At 41.7% G+C, this 25,122-nt stretch overlaps 1 protein-coding gene and 1 long non-coding RNA gene across 2 annotated transcripts in view; one reads left to right on the top strand and one right to left on the bottom strand.

Moving 5' to 3' along the window:
- Positions 1–25,122, bottom strand: part of clcn2c (chloride channel 2c) — a 141,275-nt gene that overhangs the window by 100,477 nt on the left and 15,676 nt on the right.
- LOC134879812 (uncharacterized) lies at positions 21,182–22,926 on the top strand. The gene is made up of 3 exons (XR_010167874.1): positions 21,182–21,374; positions 22,084–22,205; positions 22,322–22,926. It is a non-coding gene; the product is annotated as an uncharacterized LOC134879812 (long non-coding RNA).

Here is a 25,122-nt window from a genome sequence, read left to right as displayed (position 1 = left end):
CACTTTATGCATCGTTGGACCAGGTGTGGAAAGATGCGAGTGGAGGCAGGGTGTGAACATCACCCTGGACCTCTTTTTCCATTCATACCCAACTATTTGTCACGTTCCTTGACTATAACCACTATAATAATTGTCCAAAAATCAAGCAATCATTCTCTAACCCCCAATCCACCTCCCAGTATGACCACTTGCCACAGGTATACACATTTCTCCTGCTTAGATTCCCATTATCAGAAGCAATACGCATGTCTCCAAAGTCCTTTACTGACATCGGTGTGAATCCGTACCAAACCCCTGTAGAGGACCACCTATAGAATCCCATTTAGGATGATCACTTGACCCGAGGGTTCCCCTCTGCCGGGCTGATAGAAACAGAGTGCTCGTTCAGCCGGACTCAGGCTTATCCTAGGATCTGTGCTGGGAATAGGTGGCTCAACTCAACTGGAAACGAGTTGATGGACTTTTTTCGTGGGGAGCAGAGGGAGGAGGGGAGGTGTGCAGGTGTCAGGGAGTCAGCAGAGGCAATTCCTGTGCAGTATTACATATTATTGGTTGCTTCTGTTTGATATTTTGCTCATTATTTATGGTTCTTACAGAGTCCAGTTTCCTATGCATGTGACCTTAAATGGGTAAGAACAGAAACACAAAGCATCTTTCTATCCCTGATGCTCCCTTCTCACTATGCACATGTCAGCTGATTCTCAGGCAATAAGCACAACTACTAACTATATTCCCGCAACGATTCTCACGTGAGATCATCTTCCACCATTGCATGGAGTAAAATTCCTGACGTGATTCGGTTTTTCTGTATCCGTGATGCCTTTTGTGAAGCAATGCATTTGAGCTTGTGTTCAAAGGTATTGCTAAACTTGAGACTAGGCATTAAGGACAGAGCAAAATACAGCACATGTTGACTTCTCACCACAAGTGAACTAGCTTCCAGCGCGGTGGGAACAGAACCTTCTTTAAAGAATTAAATCAAAAGTTTAAGAAAGAACGTTTGACTTAATAAATCCCTGTTCCTGAAATGTGGAGCTGGTTACAAGTCAAAAACATGTCTCATGACCAAACCATACCCAGGAGAAAGGATTATTTCACCCGCACACATCAAATTACCTCTCCAGATCCAAGAGAGTAGCAGAGGAATGAACACAAACAGTGTGAAGCAGAGGAGAAATCAAGAAGGGAAACATTTCGGAAGAGATTCCGGGTTTTCCTGAAAACAAATGCCAACCGCTGTTTCTACTCAAGATGCCATTCTGCATCTGCATGGCATTCCTGGTCGCATTCATGATCACCAACCCTACGTTTTAATTAAGTAAAGGAGCAAACGCAAAAAGACCCGGGGAGAAAATAGCCCTTCTCAGATGCAGGAGGGAAACAAACAGAGCCATCGAGAACAGAGGCGTTACTGAAGGCCTATCATTATGTCGAGCAAAGTCAGAGACGGGCACTGGGCTGAGCCGGCCCGGGTTAATTGATCCCAGATGAACGGGTTGTCCTGAACTCAACGTCCTGGCCGCCGGGGCTGAGCAGAGCACATCGAGGAGGGGGGGGGGGGGGGGGGGGAGACCAGATTTACCAGCTAGAAACCCACCAACATGTTTCAAAGCCTTGAGACATTTCCAAGTTCCAAAGTGTAACTTCACTCTTTAGTCTGAGCTCACTGCAACCAGTGCATGATTTATAAACTGGCAAAAAGGTTGGCTGAGAGATGTTCAGCGGCTTCCACAGATTTTAATAAACAATTCAACTCTAATATATCAATATCTGGCAGTGAGATGTAAATCTACATGTGGTCGTATTTTATTTATTATATTTGATTATTTTACACATGACTTCTAATTTATTTGTATTTATGAGATCAATAATTATCACTGTTTCTTTTAGTATTATATATTTCAATTTGTTTTCTTTTTCACCCAAAATAAAGTTGTAATATACACTTTGTGCCAGAGACAAACTGCCTGAAGTTTTAAGGTTTAAGGTTCCTGTCTCATTTGGTCAGAAAAGTCAGTAGTAACACATCACTGAAGTGTTTAATCAAAGTACCACCATGTCATTTAGTTTACAGCTCAATAAACATGTTAAAGTGTGCAGCTCCTCTCTAATGACCCTTCAAATAGCTCAGCTAACAGGTGAGATAGAGGTGGGGGAGATAAGGGCCGCCTCCGTCCTTGACCTGTTTTTCCAATGATGCACCAGAGTCCTTCAGAAATGATATGAAGGGTTAAAGAAGGGAAGAGCTTACCACCGGTTTGAGATGGCATCAGGCGGTCGGTCCCGACAGATAGACCCGTAGAGGTCATTAAAAAACAACAGCTGTCTAAAATACCTTCAGGTGTGAAATATTCAGGAACCTCAAACTCACCAAAAAACTGTGTGAGAATCTGTGGTGTTTTTGCTCGATAAAGACAAGAGCTGTGTGGGTGTGTGTGTGTGTGTGTCTGTGTGTGTGTGTGTGTGTGTGTGTGTCTGTGTGTGTCTGTGTGTGTCATTGGCACTAAATCATGCAGGGCCATGGTGGGGACCCGAGATGATGGGACAAGTCAAAGAGCATAAAAAGAAAAAGAACAGGACTTGAGAGCTGATCACACACACACACACACACACACACACACACACACACACACACACACACACACACACACACACACACACACACACACACACACACACACACACACACACACACACACACACACACACACACACACACACACACACACACACACACACACACACACACACACACACACACACACACACACACACACACACAATGCAGTCAGCCCCACATGACAGCAGCCTCACCGTGCGGCACTCCTCTCTACAGCTAATGAGCTCCCTGACAGTGTGTGTGTGTGTGTGTGTGTGTGTGTATATTTTGTATCGCTTCGATCCCTTAACAATCGCAGAGAGTGGCGCAGTGAAAAGAGACAAAGAGTCAGATAAGACGCGTAACCTTCCTTTTAAAAACATTCATTCACACAATAACAGTTAGCAGCTGTGTGTGTGTGTGTGTGTGTGTGTGTGTGTGTGTGTGTGTGTGTGTGTGTGTGTGTGTGTGTGTGTGTGAGGGTGTCAGCACACGGTGTAAAGGAAGGAAGAAGAGAGCCGGAAAGAATCATTGTGCCATTAGTCTAACGGAGGGTCTGGAGGCAGAGAGGGGGAGGAAGGAGGCTGCAGGACGGAGGAAGGAATTCCATTTGATCTGAGTGTGAAGGACTCTAAATTCTGCAGGAAAACACAGAGAGTGCACTGAGTTTTTTAAGGTTCACAGAGTTATCGAACACTGCAGCAGCTTTGTCCTAAAGTAAAAGCTTGGGTTTCCATGTTCCAATGAGGCAGATTTAAGAGTGAGAGCTCCTAGTTCAACATGTCTTTAGCCTCACTTCAAAACAGGCTCACAACATTCTCCCAAAAACACCTGGAGATAAAAACAGAGGTGTAAAGTAACAGAGTAAATTTACTGAATTTGAGGTACTTGTACTTAACTTATATTACAGTATTTCTATTTTATGCTACGTTGTACTTTGAGTCCATTAAAAAACTTTAGTTGCTAGGCAGATTAGGATGAATGATGGTAAATATAATCTCCCTTAAATCAGACTGTAGTTCACCTGCAGTAAATCCAGCAGCTACCCTGCAGTATACAAAGCCATTCAAACTAGCTGCACCTTTACCAGCTCTGAGAACACTTTAATGATCAATCATTATAAAACATATCAGAGATATTATTCTGAAATGGACCAATCAGACAATGACTACTTTTACTGTCGCTACTTTAAGTACATTTAGAGGAGAGTACTTTCTACTTTCACTGGAGGAACATTTAGAATACTTTTACTGTGACAGAGTATTCCTACACTCTGGTACTTCTACTTTACTCAAGTACAAGACCTGAGTACTTCTACTTTACTCAAGTACAAGATCTGAGTACTTCTACTTTACTCAAGTACAAGACCTGAGTACTTCTACTTTACTCAAGTACAAGATCTGAGTACTTCTACTTTACTCAAGTACAAGACCTGAGTACTTCTACTTTACTCAAGTACAAGATCTGAGTACTTCTACTTTTACTCAAGAACAAGATCTGAGTACTTCTACTTTTACTCAAGATCAGAGTACTTGTACTTTCACTCAAGATCTGAGTACTTCTCCACCTCTGAGTAAGTACCTGCTCTTTAAGGCATTCTTGGAAGTGTGTGTCCTGATGCCACATCTACCGAAGAGCCCCAGGACCGGAGTTACGTAAAGTGGAGGACCAAAGGGCACGGAGACGAGGAGAAAGGAGATGTGGGGCGATGTACAGTAAATAAAGATTTCCCAACCCTCCCGCGGGCCATGCCGGGGGGGTAATAGGGAGTCTTGTGTGCTCGTGCCAGGCTGCCATGCCAACCCCCAAGGGCCCCCCCCCCCGACACTGACCCAGAGCCGGACAAACACTCGGCTGAAAGGAAGGTGGGATGGATGGACGGCTGACAGAGGAAGAAGAGGCAGGAGGTGTTCGGGGAAAATAAGCAAAGAAAGGTGACGAAATAAAGAAAGCAGAAAGGGGGGTGGGGGGGGGGGGGGGGGGGGGGGGGCAACAGAGGCAGAATCCATTCCACAATGTGAGCTGAATGTAGATGTCAACCCGGCATACGGGAGGAGGAGGAGAAACGATGTGAGGAAGAGGAGAGGAATGAAAGAGTGCAGCTGTGAGCATCGGGGGGGTGGCTGGTGATTAATGACAGAGCCCCCACACATGTCCCATGACATAGGGAAAGGGAAGACCATTACCACACACACACACACACACACACACACACACACACACACACACACACACACACACACACACACACACACACACACACACACACACACACACACACACACACACACACACACACACACACACACACACACACACACACACACACACACACACACACACACACACACACACACACACACACACACACACACACACACACACACACACACACGAAAGAAATATAAATAATGATCATGAAGAGATTTAAGGTAATCTGTTCCAAACTAAAATTAAGGATATGCTCGAGGGTTATTGCGCCTCCAGCTATTTTAATATTGCAATAGCCTATATTTATATTTCGATTTTAAAAACACAATTGAGGGGAGCGGAAATGAGTCCTAAACCCTGAATTAAGGGAGTATTTTACCACTTCCTGTTTGATAGTCTGGAAGTCAAGGGTTTTCTGAATGTGGTTTTATCCTGAAATAAGGTCTGTGGTTCACACAAGCTGAAATACGTCAGTAAACGCCCCACTGGGGAGCGTCTCAATGAGACGAATAACACGTCATCACGCCCAACATTAGCCGCCTTTAGCTTAGACGTGACGTCATGTGGCGGGGGTGGCAAAGTCCATAGGGACTTGGCCTGGGAACTGGAAGGTCACCAGTTCCAGTCCCCGATGGACCAAGTGCAACCGTGGTGTCCCTGAGCAAGGCACTGTTCTCTACACTGCTCCCCGGGCGCCGTACATATGCCAGCTCCAAAAAAAACCAAAACACTAGGATGGGTCAAATGCAGAGACAGCATTTCATTGGCTTGTACCTGTACTTGCACAGTGACAATAGGGTTGAATCTACTGTGACCGTGCTGTAGTTCCTTTATAATTGAACAGACTCAAGATCCATTTTTTAAAAGACATATAAAACTCAAATATAAATGTGTGTAATAATGAGTGTTGCTTTTTACATCTGTCCATTTGATTTTGAGCTTACAAAAGTGTTTGGAGATCATCCATATTATTATAGCTACAGAGATAAGCAACGGTCAAAACCAACTGAAAAACCCCATTGCTTTTAATGGAGGGAATCAGGGAGAAGCTAACTTCTGACAGATATAGCCCTCTATTCTGTAAAACCATATCTTTATTTCTACTCTAGCTTTAGCAATATACGTAAACATGTATTAATAATTGTGCTCCAGAGTTCCTGTTGTATTATTCATTCCATAAGCAACAATCCCCCAGAGGACAGACTGTGACTTCTCCCTCCTCTATATCAGTTGCGTGCAGACAGAAAAGCACTGATGCCATACTACAGTGCTGGCATGAATCTCCCCCTTTTTCTCCCCCCTTCTCTCCCTCTCTCTTTCCATTGCCGCCTCGTTCTCTCGCTCCAGTAACCAGTTCCAATGGCGGGCTGGCAGCTGCACATTGGTATTATCACCACGTCCTGACCAACGCCACAAGTGAAGCCACAGACACGGCACACTGGTATTCACCTGTGGACTGTGTGTGTGTGTGTGTGTGTGTGTGTGTGTGTGTGTGTGTGTGTGTGTGTGTGTGTGTGTATGTGTGTGTGTTTGGAGCAGCAGGTGCATTCTCCTGTCGCCTCATTAAGAAAACCCATATTTACTCGGGCTCATTCAGCTCTGCTGGCACATCACTGCCCTGCTCTTTCCAAACACTCCGCTTCTCTCCTTCCAAGGTTTGAAGCCACACGCCGTCTGAATCACAACACAAATATTGATCCGTGTCTGAGTCCGCTGCATAACTCTGACGCCAGGAGTTTCTTATTTAACAACAGATGCATGTGATGGAGAAGGAGTCGCTGGTATTGATGCAGTTACTCTTAGCTTCTTGATTTACCATCGTTCAGCTCAGTACTCCGCCGAGGACGAGATGTTTATAGCAGTCTGCAGGATTACAGAAAGAAACGACTCTCTGATTTCATGAGACTACGAATAGGATGTATCACGGGCAGAGGAAGCACTCATTAAATGTATGGATTGGATCTGAATCAGAGGGCGGAAACACAAATGAGGTTTCCTTTTCACTCACGTTATATTTGTGCTGCGGAGCCACAACTTTGAAGCAGGTATCGAGTTGTTGTCAAAACTTCTGAATAATGACATACAGCTTCTTGGTAGTGTCCATGTTGTTTTAGACTTAAAGTTCATGAACATTGCAAAGTCAGAAGAATTAAATTAACAAAATGAAACCATCCAATGAACAAGTGAGTGCACCTTTGACCGAGGTGTGCGATCTCCAGGTTATTTGAGGGGTTTTCAGGCGGTTGTTTTAAGTAAAAAAGCTCTAAAAGCCCCGCTGTACGCTATGTGTATAGCACTGATACACAGGAAGGCTAAGTTAGCGTTAGCTGGTAAACATTGTGGCTCGTTTACAGATTAGAAACTTCTCCAAGAGAAGGTGGAGACCAAAGCTGAGCTCAAACACAATGACAATTGGACTAACAGGAGGCGGAAAACATAAAGCTAAATGAATGGAAATATAGCATTTACTGGATGTGTAAGCCTTATCGATATAAGATGTAGGATTAATAGGTTTGCAACAATTCTTTTTTATCTAGATTAATCATTCGATCTATAAAATGTCAAAAAATAGTGAAAAATGTTCATCCCAGCTCCTCATAGCCCAAGGTAAAGTCTTTAAATGTCTGTCTTTCGTCTAAAACCCAACGATATTTCACTTAAAAGGTTCAAAAGAATACAGAAAAATAGGATATCTCAATATATTTAGAGGCTGAATCTACATTTATTGAATGTTTTCATTAAAAACGCATCAATTAATCCACAAAATCCCTCCTTAAAGCTGGACCTTTCACACCACACACACACCAGGAATCCGATAACGAAAGAACAACAAAAGCATGTAATTCAATAACTGTGATCCATTACTTGAAGCACGTTTCAGAGCAAATATTGCCGTGAAGCTGCATGTTTTCTTTCCTCCATCTGATGCCCCTCTGAACCACAGCTCAGGGTGTCACAGAGCAGCCGTTCTGCTGGACAGATTCCCATTACGGGACTTGTTCAGGTGATACGGCTGACGGCACCGAGCTGTGACTCAGACCACACTGAGCTCTGAGACACATCAGGAGAGTAAAAATAAAACGGGAGAGAAACTCACTCCCCTCGCTGAGGCCGTTATGTAAAGCTTGGGGGTTTTAGAAAAGGGTGCTACTGTATATTGAGCAGCTTAACTATGAACATCTGTCATCTGTTTAAAAAGCTCCTGCTATTTCTGCACTGATGAACCCATAGAGGAAAGTCATTAAGGATCTCAGAAACAACATATTGCATGAAGTAAAGTCTGGTGTATCGTACAGTATATGTTTTGCATACCCAGATGTTGTTGGGCCTAACACCTGCCAAAGTGCTATTAGATGTGTTTTGAGAGGAGAGTATTTGGAGGTCGGAGAGTGCTTTGATACCAGCGATTCTCTTTCAAATTAATCAACTAATCTTTCCTTCATAATTTGTCAACAAGTAATGAAACGTCCCCACCTTCAAGCTTCCTTGAGCCCTTAAAAATAGTTGATTTTCTCCTAGATAATCAGTACAGAATGGTTTTGAATAGACAGAGGCGTAAAATCTGATATTGGCAGAGCTGAAACCGGACCATGTGTTGCTCTGAGATTGCAAAAGCAAAATGTCAATTATTTTGTATCAACGTACCAATTAATTAATCATTGGATTGTTTTAGATATAGTTTGATCAGTTGCCCATTACCCTGCATATTTAACCCACCCATAGATTCATTTTCCACTAGTTTTAGCTTGGCGTGCCAAATTGAACTTAGACTAACACTGTCCGACTATCTAATTAATAAGGGCCACAGAAATCATCTCAACGCCATTTCTCAGATTTTTCATCTTCTCTTTTGGTGTGAAACTGATCAGTAGATAACGCGGACAGCGGGATTCATTTTTGGCCGATATGACGTATTTTAGGATTGCAATTAAGGCTGTTTTACAAGGTAGTACAACAAGAAGGAAAAGATGGAGGAGGAGGAGGAGGAGGAGGAGGAAATTAGGTGAAAAGAACAGGGAGAATTACAAGGAGATGACAGAAACTGAAGGGGATAAATAATAAGAGGAATTGGAAAAGAAATGAAGAAAACAAAGAAATCTTCTCACGGCCATTTTTTATTTTCCACTTCCCTTATGATGTGAGACGGATCAGCAGACAGTGCGGTTCTTTTAAGATTACAATGAATGCTTTATAAACAAGGTAATACAACTATTTACACCATCAACAGCAGCCGGAAAACAGTGGGTTCATATCGCTCTGTTAAGTGCTTCCTGTTGCACCAAAGCTGCTTTGAATGTTAGGTTTTAAAGGAGGACAATAATGATCAGCTGCCAGGTGAACACCACTGAGCAGCACACTCATCACAACAACATCAGTCCTGCAGCGTGAGAGACGCTCCTTTCTCATTTTCAAACAACGGTGCTGATGAAGTGAGGCTTACAGTAACAGATCAGACAATAGAGTCCCAGTGAGAGAACGGGGGAGACTGGGGGAGGAAAGGAGCGAGAGAAAAGACATTTGTGCACAATAACTCCCAGTGTCTCCGTCTCCCTCCCTCTCTCTGCCTCTCATATGTGGGAAGGCACCGGCATGGCACTGAAGGAAAGTGTCACACACACACACACACACACACACACACACACACACACACACACACACACACACACACACACACAGCTGTGACAATAGCTGGCCTGAGAAAGTGACAGGAGTAAGAGTGTAACGCAAAAAAAAAAAGGAGAGAAAGAAGGAGGGGGAGAAAGAGAGGCAGAGGAACAGTGAGTCCATTTGAGGAAGAAGAAAAATGTGATCGAACAAGTGGTGTGAGGTGGAGAGAGCATGAGAAAACAATACGAGAGAGGGAGAAATATGAGAGTCATAACATCAGCAGACCTCCACAGAGGGGGAGGGAGGGGGTGAGAAAACAGAGAGGACGTGAGAGAGTCAGAGAGAGACCCGGGTGACAGGAGGAAACATACAATAAGAAAGTTTCAAAGAGTCTGACACACACACACACACACACACACACACACACACACACATACACACTTTAGAGGGAGAAGATGAAGAGGCTGAGGAGGAGGAGGAGGAGGAGGAGGAGGACGAGGAGGAGGAGGAAAGATAAGTGCCGATGGGACAGTTTTGTGTCAATATCTGTAATGGAATGAAGGATGCCTGCCACAGTATCCAATCAACCTGTGTGTGTGTGTGTGTGTGTGTGTGTGTGTGTGTGTGTGTTTCTGTCTCACACAGAAACCTGCAGCCATCAGCCGACCACTGCATTGCACACCATCTACTCACCCTTCACTACACCTTTGAAAAATTAAAGCCTTACACTTTGCTTATTAAAACCCTGTGTGTGTGTGTGTGTGTGTGTGTGTGTGTGTGTGTGTGTGTGTGTGTGTGTGTGTGTGTGTGTGTGTGTAAGTGTTTTTTTAGGATATAAAATGACTTGTATTGTTTTGATATGCAGGTATTTATTCACTGCACTGTATCAGTTATTAAAACATGTACAATAGATTGTAATGTTTACTAAAGTAGGAAATAGAAGTATGAGAAGTTGGGACACAAGAGCAAAAAGAGGACGGAGAAGAACATGTAGAAGAGCTAGAAGGAGAAGATGGAAAATTAGGAGATCAAAGACTAAAGAATAGAAGAATGAGCAAAAACATGACAAAAGAAAAAAGAGAATGAAACAATATGGGTAATAAATGAGGGTCTCATAGGAGTTACTTAATAAGGAAATGGTTAATTGAAATCAAAATAAAGAGGATTGTTCAGATGACTAGCATCGTCACACACACACACACACACACACACACACACACACACACACACACACACACACACACACACACGCACACGCGAGATGGAATCAGTTAAATCTAATTTACTCTCTCACACAAACAACGGGGGGACAAAGGAAGCATTTAGCACAAGTGTTGTAATAAAAGCAAAGAGGAAGAAGTGGAGGATGAGAGTGGTGGGGGGGAGGAGTTGCTGGGGCAGATATATTAGATGTGTGTCAGTGATGTGAACTAATCTAACACTGAAGCAGGCAATAAGAGCAGGGTTTGTGCAGTAAGAGCCACGCAAGTCAGGGGAAGACCAATCTAATCTCTGCTTCACCACTGAACCAATCTGCATATATTAATCTGGCACAGTGCAGCACGGCCGCATGGAAAGCATTTTGGAAATGCCCCCGGGCGGCCCGCAATCTACCAGATAACCCACTGAGATGAAGCCCTCGCACGACTGACAATGGAAACGCTCCACTGTGGTGCTTTGGTAAATCCACTTAGCTGACCAATCACGTCAATGAATCCCGAGAAGAGGAGAGGATATTAAAAAGAAACATAAAAAAAACACAAGTGCACGACAGCATCTTCTTTGAAACTTGATAGAATTACACTCTTTACTCAGAGCTGAGTGAGGAAACAACAAAACACTTTCCCTTTGCCAACACCGTGGTTCTGCAGCCCGCTCTAAATTGCAGCAATAGAAATAAGCGTTGGAGCCTGTAAGGGAAATGTTTGAAGCTTCCCAACAGAACCGGTCCACCAGTCGGACAATTGCTGTTTAAATTATGATGAAACTTCTCTGAATATCTTCACATGCAGGAAACCTCTAAAAACTGTACCAGCTAAAGGGTTATATATGTCATTAAACAACCATCAGTTTGCTGAGTAATTGAATTTGATTCATTATTAGGAAAAATACAAAAATCTGATAAATTTTTCTTTAGATTTTTGCTAAATGGAAATTAGAGTTGAACATTTTATCAATGTGAATTAAGGAAGGTATATTTATTAAAATAATTAAAAAGGAACACAATTCAGTGGATCATAGGATGCGTCCTCTGTGTCTGCACCAACATGTTGTGCCAAATAGAGAAGAGAACATTTGAACTGCTGCCTGGAATTTGTGGAAAATTCAAACTATCACAGTCATTAGAAGATATCATCTGCGGACCATAAGTGTCTGTACAAAATGAAGCCATCGAACACTGAAGATATTCTTGTTGCCAAACAGACAACAACCCTGTGGAAATGGTCAAACTCAGTTTACTTCACAAATAAATGCTCAGTATTTAATTCCTTTTAGGTCCTCTGCAATGTACTGCTTCAAATCCACAGGTGTGAATGAATGAATGTGCCCTTCTAAATTAGAAGTCTCACTTTGGTGGAAATAGTGATCTAATGTTGCCCAATATTCTCCATAAATAATGAGTTAGTCCAATCAAAGGCAAACGCGTGACATCTGAGGCAGTGATCGAACTGCCTGAGGTAATTAAGGTGAAATATTTCCAGGAATGAAAGGCTCGATGCTGACAAATGAGGGATCCGTCTTCCAAAACATGTCGGTTAAAAGTGTGCTTTGAGACACTATGTCTGCAGAGGTCTGTCCCTTCAGCTGGGGGGGAAACGTGACTGAACTGAACCCACATCAGACTCTCAGGTCACCTATATTGTAGCGAGAGGTCACAGTGCAGCAGCTGTCTTCTGTCGTGGAGTACGGCAGGACAACTGTGGTTATGCAACAGAGAGAGAGGGAGAGAGAGGAGGGCTGACACCGCATGCATGTGCAATGACCTCAGGAAAATACCATTCAACCAATGTCCCAACACGGACGATAAATGCAAAACAAATGTATGGAAATGTGTTTTTTTAGAAGGCTTTGAGCCGTTGATAGCTACCAATATTCTTGGACTGTGAGCTCACTGATAAACAGTAATTGATACGAGTGCACCGAGCTCCTGCCCTCAGTTATCTAATGGTTATTTAGCCATGCAAATGAATGACACAGCAAACATCATGCTGCAGGAAATTCTAAGTGCATCCACATTGTGTCGTAAAACTGATTAAAGGCAACACTGAGAACTGCCAAGCTAAATCTAAAAAAGTCAGAGGATCACCAAACTTATTACAATTCATCTCGAGGGAAATGTGAGGTTTCCAAACATGTGTTAACCTGCTTAGTCTGGGAATCACCAAAGTTATCAGGACACATCCCAAGGGAACAGTTAGTATCCGTACCGAATCTAGTTCCAACCCAATTTGACGATGTTGAAATATCTCATGCTGGCTGGGGGCGCGAGACAAAAAGTTAGGGTATAAAGAAACTCATCCTCTGTGCACCATTAGTATAGTCTATCGAACGTTGTGTCAATGCATCCAAAAGTTGCTATTACAAATCCCTTACATTGTCGATCTACTATTTTATTAATGCATGTTTTATTTTCCTATCGTTATAATATAAGTCATCCTGGTTTGGGAAAAATAAAAGGCTTTCAGATTAGAACTAGAGGAGAGGTTAGGGGGTAGCCACAGTCGGCAGGATTCATCCTCTAGCGATCCTAATCCCAGTACATCTAATGATTGTTAAGATATTGTATATTGGGCCAAAATTGAGGACCGATTCACTGGATTGAATTCCCATAATGACACAGACACCTGAGGAAGTTTCATTCATGGATCTCAGCTCTTGTGGGCTACACCCAGAGGAAAGAGGAATCTCATCTCCATAATACTTCATGTTTCAGTGCACAGTGAGAAGAGTGTTTGTTCAGGCTCTACTCCGTGGATGAACCTTCACTCCTGCTGCTTTTAACTAGAACATGCACACACACACACACACACACAAACACACAACACATTGGGAGTCCTGTCAAAATCCCTGCTGCTAGTCCACTGATCCAAAGGAAACTTTTTGTCCACAGTGTGCCACACACAGAAACCCCCAGAGCTCAGTCTTTAATAAAAGTCTTGAGAAAGAAAATCCTTCTTGTTCTTTTCGTGGGTTTACTGTAAACTTAAGTTATCTTGTCACGAAACAGTAAAACCACGATGCTATCTGCGTGCTTGCATAAGAAGATACGGGTGCACACATGTCCTTGACATACGTGAGTGTGCAGGTAGGTGAGACTTTAAAACTCTTTTAGTTATAATCTGGGGCTTCAGGAACTAAAACAATAATCATAACCAAACACAGAAACAAGGAGCAGTCACCTGTTCTTACGTTTCTGACTCAAATGATGACATAATAAACACTGAAATTAAGAGCCATACTGTCAACCTGTGTGAAGTAAAACAGGTGGGATGTTTATGGTCCTGCTATGGTGACTAAAATGAGATTTGACACAAAAAATTAGTCATTGACAAAAAGCAAACCGTCATGGAAGTGCTGACCATTGATCCGAAAAGCTCAAGAAGCTAACGTAGCCTATTAGCATTGTTGAAACATCAACCTCTATTTTATTTATTCTGTTAAAGTACACATTGGTCAACATAGCTTTATGGTCTTACAAGGAAAAACACACATCTTGAATTAAATTTTCCCTTTTTCCCCGTTAGCAACTACGCTAACAAGCATGCTAACAGTCATGTAGCCTGGAGAACTTTTAGCTCCTTTTCAATACGTTTCGTAAAAGACTTGAACATTAAAATATAAACATTGTTATTGAGGTAATAAATCATGGGAGGAGATGGATCATTTTCTCATGACTTCTATTCAATCTGACTTGTTTTCCCAACCAATGGAGTCGCCCCTGCTGGCCATTTGGAAGACTGCAGGTATACGTAACTTCTTTATGGGTAGTGACTGCTTGAAAGCCTTCATTTTATTTGGGTTTTTTCTTGATGTTAAAGATAAAACAGACTTATGGCCAGACATAGGGTCCATGGCCTAATGGGTAAATGCCACGTTTTCTTTCAAAACATCAAAACTTATGACAACTTCGCCACCAGGAGCTGAGAGGCTGAATCTGTTCAGCCTCGGCCTGCTCCCCTGCCTGGATGTGATGAATAACTTCTGGCTTTGAAACAACCTACTGTGTCTCTTCGATTGTTCTCTGGATGTATTAAACATGTGCCCCTGCAGCACCAGCGGCTCTGACTGCACTGCATCATGACCCCAGGGAGGGGGATCTCTTTTTAAGTACACTTCAACCAGAGAAGAGAGACACAAGAGTGAGGGATTTCAGTGTGTGTGTGTGTGTGTGTGTGTGTGTGTGTGTGTTCAATTTAAGGTTAATCGTGCCCATCTATCTTAAAGCAAGTGGGTGTCACTGTCTAAGGTGCACACACACCTCACTGCCTGATTTAATCAATCTGCTTTGATTCAGCCAGACCTTCACACAGGACACAGCTACCTACACCGATAGCTGATACAGTGTGTGTGTGTGTGTGTGTGTGTGTGTGTGTGTTTCTCTAAGCATGGAGTAGAATTTAAATAGGTGATCGCAGGTTTTTTTGAAGGCATAGCCACGTATGCAAACATAATATTTTACCAAGCAAAATATGAAATGATTCACTGTGGACAGCTACAGAATATGTAATGAATGAACCTTTGTTTTCGCCTGTGTGTGTGTGTGTGTGTGTGTGTGTGTGTGTGTGTGTGTGTGTGTGTGTGTGTGTGTGTGAGAGAGACGATCAATGAAACAACCTGAGAATAATATTATCTCTTTGAGCAACAGGCAAATATTTAAAGCTCTATGGGTCCAATTCCCTGCCACTATCAGACCCAGGATGCTAGCAGAGGAAGTACACAGGTCTAATTTAATCGAGTTCACAGGGTGTGTGTGTGTGTGTGTGTGTGTGTGTGTGTGTCTGATACTTGCATTGTTTACCTCTATCTCAATCCAATCTTTTAAAGCTTTTTTTCTCCAAATCTCAGTGTACCTCCAGTGTGATCAGACTGTGTGAGATATATTTCTCATAAAGTCGCCGACAATTTGGTGGAAATGAAACCTGATTATTTACAGTAAGATTACTTATATATTGTGTAGACAAGCGCTGAGCTATTTACTTGAAGGAGATCTTTGAAAACAGGCGAAACAAACCTTTTTAAGAAACTCAAACTGTTCCATAATATTTTTGAGTCCGAGAGCAGATTGATGTTCAATCAGTTTTAAAGCCAAGTTTGTGTTCAACAAACTCAAACCAAAGAGAACCTGGACTCTCTACAGGCCAAGTCTATGTTTCGGTGACATTATCTCATCCAGGTCTGGATCGTGGTCTGGAATGTGCGGCGGGTTAATCTCTGTGTGCGGAGCAGAAATCGCTGCTCAGGTGAAAAAACAGTTAGATATTAACAGTGGGTATCTCTATCAGTCCATGCCAAACACAATGCAGACCAATGTCCACATTCATATCAGAGTGTGTGTGTGTGTGTGTGTGTGTGTGTGTGTGTGTGTGTGTGTGTGTGTGTGGTGTGTGTGTGTGTGTGTGTGAATTCAATACAGAAACACTGCATCATCAGCAAGGAGTTTCCAAGGTTGTGGGAGTCAAGACCGCGTGTGTGAGCTCTCAACACTGAAGCGGCACTGAGGGGAGGGATGAAGGGGTGAAAGAGAAGGGAAGGGGGAGCTAAAAATAAGATGCATCAATCCAGCTTTAATATAAATATAGAGGAGCAAAAGGAGTGGGGGTGCAACAGTTTCAAACTCAATCAAGCGTGCAAAAAGGCCCGGTCAGCATCTCACAAGGAATACATCACAACAGAGCCGGCCAGCTGACCAATCAGAGCAGACTGGGCTCTGGTTCCAGACAGAGGGAGAAAGAGGAGCTGCAACACAGGCAGTATGAGAAAAATAAAGAGACACTGCATACTGATATACACCTGAACATCAGCAGGAGAGGACTCTTTAAAGTAGAGACTCTACATACTGATATACACCTGAACATCAGCAGGAGAGGACTCTTTAAAGTAGAGACACTACATACTGATATACACCTGAACATCAGCAGGAGAGGACTCTTTAAAGTAGAGACACTACATACTGATATACACCTGAACATCAGCAGGAGAGGACTCTTTAAAGTAGAGACACTACATACTGATATACACCTGAACATCAGCAGGAGAGGACTCTTTAAAGTAGAGACTCTACATACTGAGATACACCTGAACATCAGCAGGAGAGGACTCTTTAAAGTAGAGACACTACATACTGATATACACCTGAACATCAGCAGGAGAGGACTCTTTAAAGTAGAGACTCTACATACTGATATACACCTGAACATCAGCAGGAGAGGACTCTTTAAAGTAGAGACTCTACATACTGATATACACCTGAACATCAACAGGAGAGGACTCTTTAAAGTAGAGACACTACATACTGATATACACCTGAACATCAGCAGGAGAGGACTCTTTAAAGTAGAGACTCTACATACTGATATACACCTGAACATCAGCAGGAGAGGACTCTTTAAAGTAGAGACGCTACATACTGATATACACCTGAACATCAGCAGGAGAGGACTCTTTAAAGTAGAGACGCTACATACTGATATACAACTGAACATCAGCAGGAGAGGACTCTTTAAAGTAGAGACACTACATACTGATATACACCTGAACATCAGCAGGAGAGGACTCTTTAAAGTAGAGACACTACATACTGATATACACCTGAACATCAGCAGGAGAGGACTCTTTAAACAGGGCCCCTTTAAGAGTTTAGAGCAGCTAATGATCTAAAGAAGTCATTTCCATGAAGATGCAAAACTGCAACTTGACTTTTTTCCGCCTGCAGGCTGAGCTACAAACATTCCTCCTCTTCGAACACACACACAGAACACAGGGAGCTATGGGGAGAGTGAGCACCGCCGTAGGTGCACTACATACTCTGAAAATCACAACACCCACCTGCGGTAAAAATAAAATGAAGGGGTATTTCTGCTATAGTACGAACAGAGAGACAGAGGGTGGAAGATGAAGAGGAGCCGAGTCATATGGACACGATGACTCCTCTTCATAGTCACAGGCTTCTGCTTTTAAACAGGCCGATGTCAGGCTGTGAAATCAGGCTCTCAGTTACTCAACATGCTCAGCGATGTCAGTCATAAAAAGCTGCAGTGCTACGACACTTCTAAAGTGAAAGATTTTGAGAATCAGGTGGCAATATTTCCTCCTCCTCCTGAGTCCCTCACCTCTTCAATCACCATCTTTTGTTAATGTCTTCCCCGACTCGCCCTAAGCTGGCATCAGGTGGCACTGCGGTCTCACCCGCACAATGCCACTCTTTCTCCCATAATGCACTCTGTCCCGTGTGAAACCGAGCAGAGGGTGCATTACACCATGTCTGCTGCCGTGCTGGTGTCATCCCCGCACCTGTCCTCCTCCCCAGGAGGGAGCAGGATGAATGGCTTCACTGTCAGGTGTTGATGGGAGAGGAGAAGCTGCTTGTTCACACATTAGCACACTGAACAGATATGCATCGTAAAAAATGGCATATTCTTCGGCTTAAATGTGAATAACAAGTTGTTAGAGCTTAGATATTTAAAATGCCTATATCTAATTAGTACAAACAAACAAATCAGGTCTCAGTGGATGATTATAAGACACTTTTCCACCTAAAAATCTATTCATTTCCATGACTCTCTGTATTGTAATTTAAGGAAATTTAGGGACACTTCATTACACCGAACATAAATAAAATATTCCCTCACAACCGGATTTTTTTTTAAACTTACTTTCCTCTTTTATCTTGTGTTTTTTTAAAATTAATATTGTGATTACACCTGGAAATATGTGGCATTATTTTGGAATTTAATCTAAATATATTCTGTAAATGCATTTCAGAATCATAAATAGAATATTATTAGTATTATTATTAATAACAATAATAATAATAATATTAGGTATTTATGAAATTGGGTTTTGTGACAGTAACTGGATTTTAGAATTAAATCAAATAAAATGTTATGAATATTCGAAGTCAATTGTGCAATAATAGATAATAAAATGAAAGACAAATATTTATAAAAACACAAGTTAAAGTAAAAATGTGCAAATTGCAAAATATATAACAAAAATAAATGTGTAAAAATGATAATGTACGCAGTGGTGTACTAAAAAGTTACAACGGTCTTCAGATAAATCAGCAATACTTTGTGTAATTTGTGGTTTTCAAATAAACCTACATATATAGTGAATCAGAAGCTGTTATGCAGGTCTGATAATCGTCATGAAGACTAATAAAACAGAGGCAAAATATTCCCCATCTTCAATAAAACAGCAGTCAGGAGAAAATGAAAGCCATTGAATTTGAAAATGATTCGATTTTTCTGCCACCTTTCGTTTCTGTTGCCTGAAACCTGATTTGAGGCAGCGAGGGGGGGGGGGGGGGGTTGCAGATGCGGTTGATATTCAGCGAGAGGTTTCACACTCATTCAATATGCCTTCCACAGAGCCGGCTGTGAAGCTGCGCGCATCAGATGAAATATATCGGCTGGAGACTTTCGAGTATTTGAATAACGCCCGCTGAGAAATAGGGCTGGATGAGAGATAAGACTGGGAGGGAACTGAAAAAGTACACATGAGTGGGTACATGCAGGAATGAGTCCTTAACCTAGAAGTGAGTCAGCATTTTGGCACTTCGGGTTTCCTTTGTGTCGAAGTTAATGGTTTCTAAATCACGTTTTGTTCTACGACACAAAAAAAACGTCATCACGTGAAGTCATGTGACCGTGCTGTAGTTCGTTTATAGCCCAAGATTAGCCACCTTTAGCTTAGCGGTGGGTACGTGAAGTCATGTGACCGTGCTGTAGTTCGTTTATAGCCCAACATTAGCCGCCTTTAGCTTAGCGGTGGTGACGTCACGTGACCGTGCTGTAGTTCCTTTATAGCCCAACATTAGCCGCCTTTAGCTTAGCGGTGGGGACAAGAAGTCATGTGACCGTGCTGTAGTTCCTCTATAGCCCAACATTAGCCGCCTTTAGCTTAGCGGTGGTGACGTGAAGTCATGTGACCGTGCTGTAGTTCCTTTATAGCCCAACATTAGCCGCCTTTAGCTTAGCGGTGGGGACGTGAAGTCATGTGACCGTGCTGTAGTTCGTTTATAGCCCAACATTAGCCACCTTTAGCTTAGCGGTGGTGACGTGAAGTCAGGTGACAGTGCTGTAGTTCCTTTATAGCCCAACATTAGCCTCCTTTAGCTTAGCGGTGGGGACCTGAAGTCATGTGACCGTGCTGTAGTTCGTTTATAGCCCAACATTAGCCTCCTTTAGCTTAGCGGTGGGGACGTGAAGTCATGTGACCGTGCTGTAGTTCCTTTATAGCCCAACATTAGCCTCCTTTAGCTTAGCGGTGGGGACCTGAAGTCATGTGACCGTGCTGTAGTTCGTTTATAGCCCAACATTAGCCACCTTTAGCTTAGCGGTGGGGACGTGAAGTCATGTGACCGTGCTGTAGTTCCTTTATAGCCCAACATTAGCCGCCTTTAGCTTAGCGGTGGTGATGTGAAGTCATGTGACCGTGCTGTAGTTCCTTTATAGCCCAACATTAGCCGCCTTTAGCTTAGCGGTGGTGATGTGAAGTCATGTGACCGTGCTGTAGTTCCTTTATAGCATAACGTTAGCTTTTACTTGCCGATTGAATTTTAAAATGGTGAAAATGTGTTGAGATTATCCTGCTGAACAAAACGTGTAACTACCATAAAACACGCGTTTGCCACAGAGCCTATTTTCTGCATTATTTTAAAATCAAATGGAATAAAACTCCATTGGCTTGTGGTGACTGGAGCCCTTGCGATGCTACCTTGCAGGTCAGGCTACAGAAACACGTCATCACTGCACCACTCTGTACAGATCGGAATGCAAAAAGTGTTTTAACCCCCCCCGCCTGACCTCTTTTATCTCAATCCTCAAAGCCAAATCTATCAGAAGGGGCTAGACGTGATGTGAGCGTGATATCACGAAGCAGGAACACTGGCCGGTGATAACAGGAGCAGACGCAGCAAGTCTCCCGTTGCTGCTGCTATCAGTTTGCAGATTCTAGACCTTTATTACAAGTCAGATATCATCTCAGTGAAACCCCAGTATTTCTCCCTGAACACGCAGCCCCAGTCAATGCTCTGTCTGACCTCATATAATGGCTGTTTGATCAGCTCCAGCGAACTCTTCAAGGGATCTTTGAGAAAAGCAATGCATTTCTGTATGACGGGCACAATGAATAGATTTCCATAGGGAACGCCTAATAGCCTTTTTGCATACCCTGAACATTAAGCCATGAAGGAAAATGGGGTTTGTGAGGAATCACACCTGCACATTTGGGTGGTTGACGTGACGCTCAATTTTTGTGTCCACAGTGACAAAATAACTAAAATTTTATAATATTTAATTAAAATTCATGTTTTTTATATGCATTTCATTCTTCTACATCTAATCCATCTGCAAACAATGAGTATTGTTCTTCAACTATGCAAATATTCTGCTTTGAACATGCCATTTGTCCACCGGTGCAACTGTCCACGGTAGAATTACTTATCTTAAAACGTCTGTAATTTAATGAGAAATTAATCTAAATACATTAAAATACTTGAATGCATGTCATACGAGTGTTTACGTAATGAATCTAGAGGTTATAAGTGTTAAGGTCCCTATGTAGAGTTATTATGACACATTACATTTTGTCCACAAAACTGGTGTCCTCCTGGAGCAACGGCATTATGTAGATATAAAACAGACATTAATGTGACCACCCCATTACTGAGAGGGGTCCTTCCAGAACCAGGAAGTACAGAAGACATCACTGGAGCACATGGACTGTACACAAGGTCAGTTTTGTCTCAAATATTTTCATAATATTACTATTTCCATGCAGTGTTGGAACTGGTCGTCTTAAGGTAGTCCTTTAGTACAACGCAATTTAAGTATTGATCTGAATATTTTTTGCAATTTATATTGATTGATCATTGAAAATAATGTAAACCTTAACACTGTTACTCAGGATGAAGATTGTCTCTCATATAGCTAGGCCACAAACTAGCATTGACTTTGAAAATGTCCACTGGTGCAACGCACTGTCCTATAGTACAACATGAAGTCAGTTTCACTTATTTTTTTCCTTTACTCATATCATAATGAAACTTAACATAGTGAAAGCAAACATGTAAACCAACATTTTTTGTATTACAAGTTTTATTGAATAATTAGTTTAAATATGCAAAAGAGATATAATCTGAGTCTTAAAAATGAATGGAGGTTAATGGACGGCTGCATTTTGGATGGCCCGTCAAATCTTCTCCTTCTTTCTCACCCCCTACCTCCATCTTCAAGTTCCCCAACCCCCCCCTTCTCCCCACCAAACTCCCTCTCTATCAAGCCCCCCCTTGTTCCATCTTCCCTTCTTTCTAACCTGCCTCTCTGGCTCCTTACTCCTCTCCTTACTTTTGATGACTAATTTAAGTAGCTTTTTGCATTTTCTCTTAACCTCAGAATTTGAGGACAACACAACTCAAACCTTCCTTCCCTGTTTTGTTAAAGCTAGTTTGATTTCCAAAGAGAGAGGCTGAAATGACCACCAAGGAAAGGTCCAGGAAGTTTAGGGAGAGGCTGAATGCGGATTCTGAGAGGAAAGAGAACTTGCTGAGAGAGAGACGCAGAAAGTAAATTTGACCAGTTACCACAAGTTATTTTAGCCTAAGAATTAAAACATTTCATGACATTATTAATGCACCATCATATCACAATATTCATGGTTGGTTTCATAATTTTCCCACAGATATCAGCAGAAGAAAGCATGCGGGAAAATCTTTCAGCAAAGCGTGAAGTCTGTGTCGCCAGCAACACAGAAGAAGCTACAAGAGAAATGGAGAGAGTCAAAGCGGAGATGTAGGGCAAGGGAAAAAGCCACTAATGCTGTCCTTGATCTTACGCCACAATCACCTCAGGATCATGACCAGCCATTTGAAGAGATCAATGACCCCCCAGTGGCAAGGCCAGTTATCAATGGAGCCTCAGTGGCAAGGCCGGTTCTGCATGAAGTGATCAATGCTGTCCCAGTACCAGTACACGTTTTGTGTAGCACACCAGAGAAGTCCCCCCGAAACCAAAATCCACCCAAAAAAAGAAGAAAAACTAAAATGACCAAAGAACTACGGAAACTACAAAAACAAAATGAGAAATTAATGAAGGAACTTGAGGCTGAAAGAAGAAGAGTAAATACATTTAGGCGAAAGAATCAACGCCTCGTGCAAAGACGGAATATGGATAAACGTGCTAACAAAAAAACACAAACAAAGCGAGGAAACACTGGAATTCAATTAAAAATATATATTTTACCTGTGTTTTGACTGAATTTAAAATAATAAATTTGACTGTACACAACATAGGCATACTAGTATTCTGTTGTCCAACGGTGCAACAAAATGTCCTGCGGTGCGACAAATTGAATTGTGAGGGGAAAAGGTATTTTAATGAAAAATGTATGTAAAAATTGTTGGATAGTATAACAATGATATCATCACTATGCAGCTTTAAGGATGAAATGAAGATTCCTTGAGTTTTATACAAATTATAATGAATGTAAACCAGACATTTGGGTTAAGTCTCTATGTGTACATCTTATAGTATATAAATAACATAATTCTGAATTTGTTGGGGGTATGTTTGATGTGTAAATATAATTGGGACAAACTAATATGCCTTGTGCTTATCTATCTTACCTGTCCAACATTCTCTGAATTAAATAATGGCATTCTTTATGTCGTTGCACCGGTGGACACATTTTAGGACTACCACACCAAAAAGTGAATAATATGCAAAATATATGAAGAATTAGAAATGGACACATTCAGTTTTGAATTATTCACATATAAGGGAATATAATTATATGTCATTGGACATATATTTTTGAATTATTATTTTTTTCACTTTGGATTTGAGTTCACGTCAACCACCCATTTGCATATTTGAACACTTAATCTCCTCTCTGTCAAACAGAACAACAACCTAAAGGATATTTCAGAGGACTTTTGACTGGTTTAACTCTGAAAAAATGCCTGATTGCTTGTATATGCTAACGGTCGACTCACTACAAGAGGAATATGCAGTAAGCCTCTGGTTCAATGCATCATAAACACAGACTTTCAAATATCCATATGATAAGTTTGCAGAAGCAGAAACAAGTTATGAATACGTTGACAGATGAAGAAAGTATTAGCATTAGCATTCAGCACTTTTTTCATCTCTTTTAGCTCCAATTTGGTCTCTACCATCTCCTGAGGGAGGTATCTGACTCTAAAGCTGCTTTAGCTCCACTTTCATCACCAGTGCACAATGAGTTTTACTAAAAGCAACACTACGAGTAGTCAGAGTGATTAAAACAGAACAATTGTTGTTCAGAGATGGGTTTTAGCTGACGATTGCTTTCATTATCATTTAATCTACACACATATTTTTGGATATGAAGAAAAATCCCAAAATGGTTTGTTTTTAGCTTCCAAAGTGTTGTGATGTGATGTTGTTTGCCTCTGTGTTATATGCTTTTCATGGCAATATAAATATTTGTATTTTATTGTTTAGTTACACAGACTAACTTTAACTATTTTATTTTATAGAAATATTTTTATTCAATTCTTTTGTATTTCTTAAATGGAGCAACTGTCATAAAACACAATTTCCATAAGACAGATAAGGTATTGGGATTGATTGATTGACTGATCCCATTGTCAAACTTAAACAGCATGCATGATTTGCAGATTGATGATGATTTTGGACAAAATAAATGTGAATATAACGGTTATTTTCCACCGTTTTTTGGCATTTTATGAATATAAATGATATGTTTCTTAATAATCAATAGATTCATTTTTTTTTCATTTGCAGCCACTCTGATTTACTTCATTATAACAACCATGAATCAAATGTAAGTCACAACTATTAGCTTTTTACTTGATATTTTGGATAAAAACATGGTTAGATAAACGCTTATCTTTAACTAGTAAAAAATCCAATGAAAAGCAGATATTTAATCTTAATAAACGAATAAAAGATGGGAAACAGGGTTCACTTGAATGGACTGGCGGTCAATTAAAAAACTATAAAGAATGAAAAATTATTCATTAAAAAGGAGAAGGAAGACGTGGGGGAGGAAAGAGAGAAAGAAAGAGAGGAAGGGGGGAGGAGATTGATGGTGAAAGGTGGATCAACTCCAGAACAAACCCGTTAACAAACCAGTCACACACTCGCACTGCAACCGGGACCCAACGGGCAGACCTTCAAACAGAGTGTGGGAGTGTGTGTGTGTTTAATGTCTTTGATGCATGTTCCTGCATGTGTGTGTCCGTGCCCTCCCATATTGTGTGTGTGTGTGTAGGAAGACTAATCGTATGTTGTGGTGAGATGGCATATAGGGGCGTTCAAAGGCACGCAAACATTCTCCCAGGGGAGAAAGGATGTTGAGCGCTTAGAGAAACAGAAAAACAACAGCAGCGAGGGAGAAAATGCTGTGGTGAAGTCATGTGACCGTGCTGTAGGTCCTTTATAGCCCAACATTAGCCTCCTTTAGCTTAGCGGTGGAGA

Source organism: Eleginops maclovinus, chromosome 18, assembly GCF_036324505.1.
Source record: "Eleginops maclovinus isolate JMC-PN-2008 ecotype Puerto Natales chromosome 18, JC_Emac_rtc_rv5, whole genome shotgun sequence".
In the NCBI taxonomy this organism is placed as follows: domain Eukaryota; kingdom Metazoa; phylum Chordata; class Actinopteri; order Perciformes; family Eleginopidae; genus Eleginops; species Eleginops maclovinus.
Note: the sequence above shows the minus strand (reverse complement) of the source record. Positions and strands in the feature narration are given on the sequence as shown.